Source organism: Felis catus, chromosome B3 (genome assembly GCF_018350175.1).
Source record: "Felis catus isolate Fca126 chromosome B3, F.catus_Fca126_mat1.0, whole genome shotgun sequence".
In the NCBI taxonomy this organism is placed as follows: Eukaryota; Metazoa; Chordata; class Mammalia; order Carnivora; family Felidae; genus Felis; species Felis catus.
In genome coordinates, this window is record NC_058373.1 from 33,340,685 (window position 1) to 33,353,441 (window position 12,757).

The 12,757-nt window shown below is 37.6% G+C and overlaps 1 protein-coding gene and 1 non-coding gene across 2 annotated transcripts in view; one reads left to right on the top strand and one right to left on the bottom strand.

Annotated features, from left to right (window-relative positions):
• The window catches only part of ARIH1 (ariadne RBR E3 ubiquitin protein ligase 1), a 123,362-nt gene that overhangs the window by 76,831 nt on the left and 33,774 nt on the right, over nt 1-12,757 (bottom strand). The gene's annotated exons all lie outside the window — the stretch shown is intronic.
• Nucleotides 12,044-12,147, top strand: LOC111561057. Its single transcript, XR_002743427.1, has one exon. It is a non-coding gene; the product is annotated as a U6 spliceosomal RNA (small nuclear RNA).

Consider the following 12,757-nt stretch of genomic DNA (forward strand, 5'->3'; position numbering starts at 1 on the left):
GCAGAGCCCGGAGCCTGCTTCAGATTCTGTGTCTCACACCCTCTCTGCCCTTCCTCCCTTGCTCACGCTCTGTCTCTGTCTCAAAAATAAACATTTAAAAGTTTTTTTTTTTTAAATGGGTATATTTAGTCATATAGTTATACATCAGTAATGTTAATTTATTTAAAAACAAAACAGTCTGACTTCTGGTCCTAGCCAAGATGGAATAATAAGCTCACTATAGCGTCTCTCTCTCTCCCCCCCGACTGATTACAACTAAAAATTGGACAAAATACTCTTAAAATTAAACAACAGCAAGCAGATTGGGGAGGGAAGTGAAGAACAAATAAGGTGGTGGTGAATATCCTGTTTGTTTTTTAACCTTTACTTCCTGGCTTTGACCCATGGGTGGGCCAAATAGAGAAACTGTATAGCAGGCATGAGCATCTAACACTAAGAGGATTGCATCATTTTGGCTAGAGGGTTATGGCAAAAGGCTACTACTAAGGTAGGGAGAATACTTTTTTTTTTCCTTCTTTTGTTTCTCTAGGTCCTGCCCTGAGCCCTGCTGCAACCATGAGACTCCACTGCTCCAGAATGACAAGAGAAACCTACTGCTCTGAACAGAAGAATAAGGAAGAGGGCCCTGAAAGGGGGGAGGGGGAGTGGAAATCCCTATTCTTTTCTTTTTTCTCTTGCCACTTCATCTCAAGGCACAGGTAAGAAACTAAAAGCTAGAGAACTCCAAGCTTCAGGCTAGAGGAATGAAGGGCCTCTGGGAGTCAACAGTGTAGGGGAAATCACTGAGAAGAGAAAGATGGAGAAGTGATCCTTAAATCTGCAAATGAACCAAGTCCTGGGCTCAATTACAAGCTATGTATATGTGGAACATGGCAATTACAGGAGAGGCTTTTAGAATAGAGCTATGGTGCATTATGGTATATATAACTGCCCAAGTCCTAGATCAACCTATGTGGGAAAGGGAGGAGCAAACTCAACACAGCAAGGGCTTTGAAAACTGAACAGATAATGGAAAAACTGCCCATATAAACTGAGAAAGAATATGCAGTCATAACCCAATTGGACTTACCTCTTTACTAGAACAAATAAAAAATCCTCACCTCCCTAAAGGATTTTAACAGGATGCAGAATCTCACAACAAAATATTCAAAATACCCAGGATAGAATCCAAAAGTTAACAGACATAGCAAGAACAACAAAAATGTGACCAAAGCCTTTAAATTTTTTTCTTATGTTTATGTATTTATTTAGAAAAAGAGAGCAAAAGCAGGGGAGGGGCACAGAGAGAAGGGGAGAGAGAGAATCCCAAGCAGGTTCCATGTTCCATACCAAGCCCAATGTGGGGCTCGATCCCATGACCTTGAGATGATGGTCGGAGCCGAAATTAAGAGTTGGGTGGTCAACCAAGTGAGCCACCCAGGCACCCCAGAAATACCAAAGACTTTTAAAGGAGCTATTAAAAACATGATCCATTAGGTAAGAATGGACACCTTAAAATGATGAACCAAATTCTTAGGAAAGAAATGTAAGTTATAAAAAAAGAACCAAATGGAAAGTTTAGAACTAAAAAACAAAAGTTTACTGGATAGGCTCAAAAGCAGAAAGGAGATGACAGAGAAATCACTGAAACTGATATATCAGTAAGAGTTATCGAAATTTAACAACAGAAAAACTAATTAAAAAAAAAAAAAAGAATAGTCTCCAGGTACCTGGGCGGCTCAGTTGGCTGAGCGTCCGACTCTTAATTTCAGCTCAGGTTCTGGTCCCAAGGTCATGGGATTGAACCTTGTATGGTGCTTCAGGCTGAGCGTGAAGCATTTTTTTAACATTTATTTTTTTTTTTCAACGTTTATTTATTTTTGGGACAGAGAGAGACAGAGCATGAACGGGGGAGGGGCAGAGAGAGAGGGAGACACAGAATCGGAAACAGGCTTCAGGCTCTGAGCCATCAGCCCAGAGCCCGACGCGAGGCTCGAACTCACGAACTGCGAGATCGTGACCTGGCTAAAGTCGGACGCTTAACCGACTGCGCCACCCAGGCGCCCCAAACATTTTTTTAAAAGAACAGTCTCTCAGGGTCCTGTGGGGTAATATCAAAAGTTGTCAGCCTAGAATTCTATATTCAGGGAAAGTCAAGTTCAGGATTGAAGACAAAGATATTCTCAGACAAAAGAAAACTGAGAACTCACTGTCAGGAGACCTGTTCTAAATGAAATGCTAAAGTTCCTCAGGTGCAAGGGAAATGTTACACTGTGTTAACTGGAATTTAAATAAAAACCTGAAAATAAAGTGTTATTATTAAGAAGAGAGGAGGGGAGGGAAGGAAAGCATACCACCTGATCTCAAAACATACTATAAAGCTCCAGTACTGGCAAAAGGATAGACACAACAATCAAAGGAACAGAAGCCAGAAATAGATCCACACAAATATGGCAAAATGAGCTTTTGCAAAGGTGCTAAAACAATTCAAAGGGTCGGGGGTTGGGGGGGGAACCTTTTCAAAATAACCAATCCTACACTGATTAAGACATCCTATAGGGGCATCTGGGTGGCTCAGTCAGTGAAGCTTCCAACTTCAGCTCAGGTCATGATCTCACAGTTCATTCAGGCTCTGTGCTGACAGCTCAAAGCCTGGAGCCTGCTTCGGTTTCTGCATCTCCCTCTCTTTCTCTGCCCCTCCCTCACTCACATTCTGTCTCTCTCAAAAATAAATAAACATCAAGACATCTATTTTTTTTTTAATCAACTGTAACCTATACCTTAAAGACTTTACACAAAATTAATAATGGATCAGACCCAAATGTAAATCATAAGACTATGTGTAACTTCTAGGCGAAAATCTTTGTGGTCTTGGTTTGGGCAAATAGTTCTTAGATAACAAAAGCACAATCCATAAGAAAAACTGATAAACTGGGGGTGCATGGGTGGCCTGTTAAGTGTCCAACTTTGGCTCAGGTCATGATTACGGCTCGTGGGTTCAAACCCCATGTCAGGCTCTGTGCTGACAGCTCAGAGCCCGGAGCCTGCATCTGATTCTGTCTCCCTCTCTCTCAAAAAGAATAAACGATAAAAAAAATTAAAAAAAGAAAAACTGATAAACTGGAATTCACTAACATGGAAAGAACACTGTTAATAAAATGGAAAGACAGGCCAGAGGCTAGGTGAAAATATATGCAAATCATATTTAACAAAAAACTTGTATTTAGAACACATATATTTTAAAAATCTCCCGAAACCTAATAAAACAAAAACCCAATTTTAAAAGTAGGTAAAAGATTTGAACACTTTACCAAAGAAAATCTACATAGAGACACGAAAAAGAGTAAGAAAAGATGCTGAACATTATTAGTTATTTGGAACACAGGAATTGAAGCCACAATGTCACCACCATAAGCCTACTAGAGTATGTGTGGGGAGAGAAGGAACCTATCAGACAATACAAAGTACTGCAGAGGATGTGGTACAACTGGAACTTTCATACACTGCTGATGGGAATGCATAATAATACAGCCAACAAGAAAATATTTAACAATTTCTTATAAGGTTAAACACATATTTACTACAACCTCAAAATCTCATTAGGAATTTACCCTAAAACTTATGTTCACCCAAAATCCTATATAAGGAGGTTTACAACGCTTCATTAGTACCTGGCAAAAACTGGAAACAGTCCAAATGTTCCACAACTGGGGAATGGATCCAACAAACTGGTATGTCCACAATGGAATATTACTCAGCAATAAAAAGAACTATGGCTATATATATAACAACATGAAAGAATCTCAAATGCAAATTCTAGGTGAAAGAAGCCATATTCAAGAGGCTACATATTGTAGGATTCCACTTATATGACACCATGGAAAAAGTAAAACTACAGGATTGCGTATAAATCCCTGGCTGCCAGGAATTAAGGGTGGGGGAGGGTTTCAACGAACAGGGTAGAAGGAAGGAATTTTTTAGAGGGCCACTATGGAACTGTTCTGTGTGTAGATTGTAGTAGTGGATACACAACTCCAGACACTGGTCAAAATTCATGGAACTGTACACCAAAAGTATAAATTTTATGTAAATTAAAATACAATTTTTAAATATTAAGTGTAAAAGTTTTTAACCTACACTGGAGCACCTATAATGGAGTTGTGACTGTTTAAGGTACAATATGTGTCGGGGTACCTGGGTGGCTCGGTAGGTAAAAAGTTTGACTCTGAATCTTGGCTCAGATCTTGGATCTTAGGGGTGGGTTGTTAATTTAAGGCCTGTGTTGGGTTCTGTACTGGGTGTGAAGCCTACGTAAAAAAATGAGGCAGGGGTAGGGGGGAAGAATGGGGCACCTACATGGCTCAGTTAGTTAAAGCATCTGACTCTTGATTTTGGCTCAGGTCATGATCTCAACAGTTCGTGAGATCGAGCCCTACTATCAGTGCAGAGCCTGCTTGGGATTTTCTCTCTCCCTCTGCTTTTTCCCCACTCTCCCTCAAAATAAAATAAACATTTAAAAAGAAAATGGGCAGCCACTCTGGAAAATAGTATGGAGGTTCCTCAAAAAATTAAAAATAAAACTACCCTACGACCCAGCAATTGCACTAGGCATTTATCCAAGGGATACAGGTGTGTTGTTTCGAAGGGACACATGCATCCCCATGTTTATAGCAGCACTATTGACAATAGCCAAAGTATGGAAAGAGCCCAAATGTCCCTCGATGGATGAATGGATAAAGAAGATGTATATATATGTATGTATATATATACATACACACACACACAATGGAGTATTACTCGGCAATCAGAAAGAATGAAATCTTGCCATTTGCAACTACGTAAATGGAACTGGAGGGTATTATGCTAAGTGAAATTAGTCACAGAAAGACAAAAATCATGTGACTTCACTCATATGAGGACTTTAAGAGACAGAACAGATGAACATAAGGGAAGGGAAACAAAAATAATATAAAAACAGCGGGGGGTGGGGGACAAAACAGAAGAGACTCATAAATATGGAGAACAAACTGAGGGTTACTGGAGGGGTTGTGGGAGGGGGGATGGGCTAAATGGGTAAGGGGCACTAAAGGATCTACTCCTGAAATCACTATCGCACTATATGCTAACTAATTTGGATGTAAATTTAAAAAAATAAAAAATAAAACAAGTTAATAAATAAAAGAAAGAAAGTACAAGTGTCAAAAGAACAATGCTGAATAGAACACAGACATGAAATTATTCAATGCCAGGTACTTTATATACATTATTATTTGATTTAGTCATCACATCGATACTTTATATAAGGCAGGCATTATTCACATTTTACAGATAAGGTTAGAGAGGCTAAGTGACTTGACCCAAGATGAAACAGATTAATAGGATCTGAATATTAGGAAAAATTTATAAAAATGTATGCTTATAGTACCACCCTTAAAAGATTCTGATTTAAATGCTTTAGGCTGGGGACTAATAAAAGGAGAGAAATCACCTATGCATGCTACCAAAATTCTTGATTAGTTGTGTAGAACATCAATTCAAGCTCTTGGTTGAAATAACTCTTCATCCTATTCTTACTGGCATTCCTTTTTTTTTTTTTTTTTTTTAAAGATATAAACAAAGCAAGAAAAGACCTAACACAATCTGAAATCTCATATATTCTCTAGCTGTAAACTCTAAAACAATGGTCCCTCATTTGGGCTATGTATTAAAATCTCACTAGGAACTCTAAAAATATCAATACTTAAACTTCACCAGAGCAATTCTGATTCAATTATCTGGAGTGGACATGGGTATGTGAATTTCTTACTCAAATTTTTTTTACCTAAAATTCCCCAGATGATAGTAATATGCAGACAGAATTAGGAACTACTGCTCTAAATAGTTTCCAACTGTGAGAGCTCTGAAAGAGTATACATTTAGAACTCTAATATGAATACAGAACTGTAATACTGTAGTAATTTGGAGAAAATTACATTCTAAGGTGATAGCAAGTGTTTGCTTTGAAAGTATCTAAAAAGTTCTGCTTTTGCACTTTTTTAAAGTTTATTTATTTTTTGAGAGAGAGAGAGCATGCAAAATCAGGGGAGGGGCAGACAGAGAGAGGGAGAGAAAGAATTTCAAGTAGGCTCCGTGCCATCAGTGCAGAGCCTGACTCGGAGCTCAATCTCACGGATCTGTGAGATCATGACCTGAGCCAAAATCAAGAGTGGGACGCTTACAGGACTGAGCCACCCAGGCACCCCCTGCTTTTGCCCTGAAAAGTAAATCTGAACATGCCAACTGTCCCAGCTGAGGCCTTAATATCAATGCATTATCATCCTCCATTCTTTGATCAAGTGGTTCTCAATGTGGGTAGCATTTTAGAATCATCTGAGGAACTTTCAAACACCTGTATTGGGCCACGCCCCACAACAAATACATCATCGGAGGAGTGTAAGGAAAGAACCCGTGCATTACCATTTTTTGAAAGCTCATTGGCAATTCCATCACACAGCCAAGATGAAGAACCACAATTCTAGTTGTACACATGAATGCAGAGCCTACGTTTAAAAGAATGTGACAGATCTCCTAGTAGACGCAATAAAGTTACTGAGTAACATTCCAATGATTAGTATTGTGGGGAGGCAACTATTTTTTGACATTAGACGTCTGACTTCGGCTCAGGTCATGATCTTGCAGTTTGTGAGTTCAAGCCCCACATCGGGCTCTGTGCTGACAGCTCAGAGCCTGGAGCCTGCTTTGGATCCTTTGTCTCCTTCTCTCTCTGCCCCTCCCCCACTTGTGCTCCATCTGTCTCAAAAATAAATAAATGTAATCAAAAAAAAATTTTTTAAAAAGGGAAAGCTCAATATTAAATGAATGGATTTTATAATATAATAGTCTAGGATGAAGCAGCAAGAAGACACTTTTTTAGCCCAATTAACATACACAGAAAGGCCTCAAAGTATAGCTTTTCATCTATCTCATAATTTGATCTGAAATGAAATTAAACAGGTTATACACTCCATCTCAAAACACAGTTTGACAATTTTCCTACAAAAGAATGGGCTCATAAAAAAGAATGAAATCTTGCTGTTTGCAACAACATGGATGGATCTAGAGAGTACCATCCTAAGTGAAATTAAGTCCGTCAGAGAAAGACAAATATCACATAATTTCACTCATATGTGGAATTTAAGAAACAAAACAAATGAGCGAAGGGGAAAAAAAAGACAGGCAAACCAAAAACAAACTCTTAACTAGAGGGAACTAATGGTTGCCAAAGGGAAGGTGCGAGGGAGATGGGTAAATAGGTGTTAGAGATGAAGGAGTGCACTTGTGATGAGCACCAGGTGTTGTATGAAAGTGCTGAATCACTATCTTGTACACCTGAAACTGCATGCTAACATTGTATGTTAACTGAAATTTAAATAAAAACTTCTTTTAAAAAGGCCTTGTTTTTATAGTATGTTTCCATGTAGCTTAATCTACATGCTCCTTAAGAGAGCTGCTGCTGATCCAAATTTTATAGACTATTGCTTCGTAATGCCTTACTTAATATTAGGAACCCAAAAGCCATATTTTATAAAAAGTTCTACATAGAAATATTTGCAACACCTAAAATAAACAGTAAATAAGCAAACACACAAGTTCATAAAAAGACAATACAACACAAATGGATGGTTTATGAATTCTAAGAATACAATTAGCTGAAAAACAAGAAAATATACAACCTCCTTAATACAGTGGTTTGTTTTTTTTAATGTTTTATTTATTTTTGAGACAGGGAGAGACAGAGCATGAACAGGGGAGGGTCAGAGAGAGGGGGAGACACAGAATCTGAAACAGGCTCCAGGCTCTGAGCTGTCAGCACAGAGCCCGACGCGGGGCTCGAACTCACAGACCGCGAGATCATGACCTGAGCCGAAGTCGGCCGCTTAACTGACTGAGCCACCCAGGCACCCCTTTAATACGGTGTTTTTAATTTACCACAACGGCTAAAATCTTAAAAATTTATAATATGCAGGGACAGAGGAGGGGAAATGTCCCATGTTAGCGAAATGGCAACTTTGGTAAAATTTTTGTGAGAGTAGTTTGGCAGAACTCAACAAAATTTAAAACACACATGACCATAGAGCGCCTGGGTGGCTTAGTCAGTTGGGCATCTGACCAGCTCAGGTCATGATCTCGCGGTCTATGAGTTCAAGCCCCACATCAGGCTCTGTGCTGACAGCTGGGAGCCTGGAGCCTGGAGCCTGCTTCGGATTCTGTGTCTCCCTCTCTCTCTGTTCTCCCCTGCTTGTGCTCTGTTACTCTGTCTCTCAAAAATAAATAAAGATTAAAGAAACCACTTTTTAAATGCACATGACCTAAGATAAGTTCTAGAGATTCCACACTTCCAGGAACTTACTCTGCAGAAATATGTAAGTGTAGAAGGGGAAGGAGAAGAAATTTTACATGCACATTATTTGGAAAAGCAATAAGGCAAAGATAACCTACATTCTTCCAAGGGGGGGCGGAATGCCTACAAATTATGCCATATCCATACTTAGAACATTATGCAGCAATTAATAAACAAAAAGAAAATAGGTCTGTACGCATGCACATGGAAGGATATCCATGACACATCACTAAGTGAAAAAAAAAAAAGCAAGTTACTGAGCAATGTATATTTCATTTTTGAGTTTAAAAAAAGGTAAAGTTCTATGATATATTCAATATGTAATAAAATGTTTAAAAGGATTTATATTAAAGTTGCTCTGAAAAAGAAAAAAATAAATAAAGCACCTCTGGAGAGTTACCATCCTTGAAGGAGGCGCTTATTTGGGAATGAGGTGAAAATGTGTTTTTTTCTGTACTGTATTACTTTTGTAACAATCAACTATGAACAGTATAAGTCTTGCTTCTCAAACTGTAGTTCACAAAATCAATCACCTGAGAATCTGTTAGAAATTCAGAATCCTAAGTCTCAATCCACATCTACTGAATCATTTCAACCAGACTCTCAAAGGTTCCTCCCACAGGTTCCTGAAGTGATACATATGCATAGTGAAGTTTGACAAGCACTGATACAAGCTACAGGAAGTTCTGAGAGTTCGTTATACTAACTCTAAAAGGTTTCATTTCCATTTCTCCTTAATTTTAATTAAATACTTGACTTCTTTTTAAGAAATTATCATGTAAAGGTGGTTGAGCATCTGACTTCAGCTCAGGTCATGACTTCATGGTTCGTGAGTTCGAGTCCCGCATCAGGCCGCTGCTGTCAGCGGGGTCTCCTTAAGATCCCCTGTCCCCCTGTCTGCCCCTCCCCCACTCATGCTCGCTCTCAAAAATGAATAAACATTTTGAAAAAAAGAAATTATTATATGTAATTCAGGTATAATTTTTCTTCTCTTAAAAGATATAGAAGTATGTTGAGAGCTTTATACTAAGAATCACTAAAAAGCTGCAATATAATTAATGCTTAATAAATGACATTCAACAAAATAAATTATTTATGTATCCAAAGTTCACACAGTACCATATACAAAATGGAAGAGTAGTATCTGTCACCAAAAGATGCTCTGGATTTTGATTATTCAGGATTTGATGAAGGGTGTAAAAACCACTAAATAGATATTCTGGGCAAAGGGGGAATTAATAAAAGGAATTGAGTGCTTGATTTGTAGATGGACTGGAGGAGTGGGCAGTACAAGAACGAGACCAGAATACTACACAACTGAGTCACAAGGAGCTCTTCCTGCACAAGCCACCAATGGAACCACTAAATTCAAGAATGGGAGATGATCCAAGGATTAGAAAGCTAGAATCAGGAAGTCATCATTACCACTGCCACGACTGACTCTAGATACCCAAGAAGCCAGGTGATGTACAAAGCAAAACAGAGTCTATCTGCTGCCTTTGCCACAAATGCCTCTGGATAATGCAGAAGAATGGCCAATGAAATGCTACATTTCTGCTACTGCAAAAAAAATCTCATATCCTTACAATTGCAGGAAAAAAAAAAAAAGGAAAGAGGAACAGCAGAAAAAAGAAATAGTTTTTGGCTTTCTAGCCCAACAGAGCACAAAAAGGTACTTCACAGAACTGAGGAAGACCATCACAGAATTCCCAAATGGCTTAAAAGCTGTATGCATTTAAAACAAATGTACAACTAAACAACACTAATCCTCAAAGTTTCCAGTTTCGAATATTTACTTTTAAGCTACTCTCCAAGAAGGAAGGTAAAAGACAAGAGTAAAATGTTGAAGGTCATGTTGTTAGGAGACTTTCCCATTGAAGATGCTGCTTGGAGATTACTTCAGCAAAAAGATCACAATTTCACTCACTACCCTTGGACATTAATTAAAATAAAAATTTAACACTGACAAGTTTTGACCAACTACATAGAATTCTGTAGATCCATGACACTTAACTTGAAATTGTGCTGAGGTATGCATTTGAACTCCACATGTAATCCTGTTGCACCCAAACTTGCTAATGAATACATTTAGCCAACTACCATCAATAACATCTCAAATTTGGCTTTGCTGTTCTTCACCTGCCCTTGTACATGCATATTATGAAGGCAATTACTTCCTTCTATGTCATCTTAAATTTGGAGAGCCAAGACTTCACCTCTAGAGAATGTCAAGAGTTTAATCAAAATTTAGTAAAAGAAATAAAATGTTTCTATTAATAGAAGAAAGGATACTATCACTGTGTGTATCATTTGATTTATTCTGTATTCAACCCCAAACCAAAGTGGGGCATGTGATGGAAAGGATATATCTTATGTAAACAGTATAAACAATGTTAGGTAAAACTTGTATTTTACATCAGAAAAACAAACTGAAGGCTTTACATAGCACTATATGCTTTTAGCATCTAGTTGATGAACAGCCAAGTCACTTCCAACAAATATAACCCTAGTTTTAAACGTTTACCATTACATGAAGCCCCATTCAAGGCAAGATTTTCTTGGGTCTCAGTCTCCTAACTGAAGGGGAAAAAATCCCCATACTCTTTGAGAGGAAGAAAAATTCCTACAGATAAAAGGGTAAGAATTTAAAGGAAAGTCCAAGAACCAGGTAACTCCCAATTCCAAACTACCCTGGCATAATAGCTAATTTAAACCACAAATGAAAATTCTATATAGTCCACTTTATGTTACTTGACTATTTTTGCAGTAATTCAGAATTGTTAGAGAATTATTTAAGAATCCTCTTAGTTATCTATTCACACGTTCACCTCTGGGTTCCAATTGTCAAGCCCAAAGTATTAGCATTCTATACATAGCTACTGTGGCACCACTGAAAATGTTCCACAAACACACAACCAAAACGTTTTGAGTGACTTCAATGTACCGCACTTAACACAACCACTAGCCATCTCCAAACTACCTGAAGATGACATACAAAATTGAATTCGTTCTGTTAAGTGAACTGAATATTGTTAAGAAGTGTTGTATATAGTTTTATCTTCCTTTGGAGGCACTTCAAAAAAAAAAAAAAAAAGATACACATTCCCAACTACTTCTTAAGAACAAATTTTAACAGTACATAACTTGAACTAGTACTTCCTCCTTTCTTATCATAGCAACTCAAAATACCTATTGATAAGTGGTAGGATTCTAACAATTCACAGTTTCTTAATGACACTCCATGTATGTATAGATGGCATACAAAAATTTGTACAATATAAACACAAGTGAGAGTCTCTGAAAACCATAGTGCTTATTTAAAAAGTATGGGGGTTTTAATTTTTATCTCAGAAAGATCTTACTTAAAAAAAAGCCACTGTAAATTTCTTTAAAGCTCAAGAAGTAGCCATAAATTCAAGTGATCTTGAAATAGACACATACATACTCCTGTATCATTTAAAGAAAGTTTTATAACCAAGCTATAACAGGCCATGTACATCTCCAGTACATTTTCTTGCCAATTATTCTCAAAAAACACAGGCTCAATGATTAACAATCATGACAAAAGGAACACATGGCATATACAACCGGAATCATCCTCTTTTCGTGAAGCTTATAATGAATACCTAGCCTAAGAACACTTCTACATATACTTGCTGAAAGGATTTTAGAGAATGAAGATCAGTGCTCACTGTGGCAGCACATATGTTAAAACTAAAACAATACAGAAATTAGCACGGCCCCTGTGCAAGGATGCCATGCAAATTCAGGAAGTGTTCCACATTTTTGTGTCAAAGAGTTGGGAGATCAATTAAGGAAGAATTTTCCTGATTGATTAAAAATAACTTGGTTATGCTCACCTACTCCTGCTAGAAGTTTACCCAGTATATTAACATAGTGCACAATAAAAACAAAAAAGCCAAATAAGTAATTAAATAATGACAGTATCACTAAATGTGGATTTTTAATAACGGGGTTGAACTGAATCACTGTTTAAGCATTTTTTAAATTTAGTGTATGTGCATAGTTTTAAAAGTTAATTATAACCTCAAGGTTTAACAATCCTCTCTGCCACATCTCAGTCAATACTGATTTCCAATCCTTTGAGGCAAGTATTTTAAATTCTTTTCACTGTTCCTTCTAGTACTTTTATCCCAAATAATATGCTTTCTCAGATAGTTACTATCTTTCTATTTTAGATATCATCTATCACAATGTTCATTGATGATGATTTTGCACTCTTACATGCACCTTCCCTCCAGTCTTTCTTGTGTAGTTTTATCATCATTTTTATTTAAGCCACTATCCATTGCCTAACAGGAATTCCAGAAAGAGAGGAGAGGGAAGAAAATTACCAAAGCAGTATTATAAGTTCATTTCTCAAAGCTTTAAAAGGAC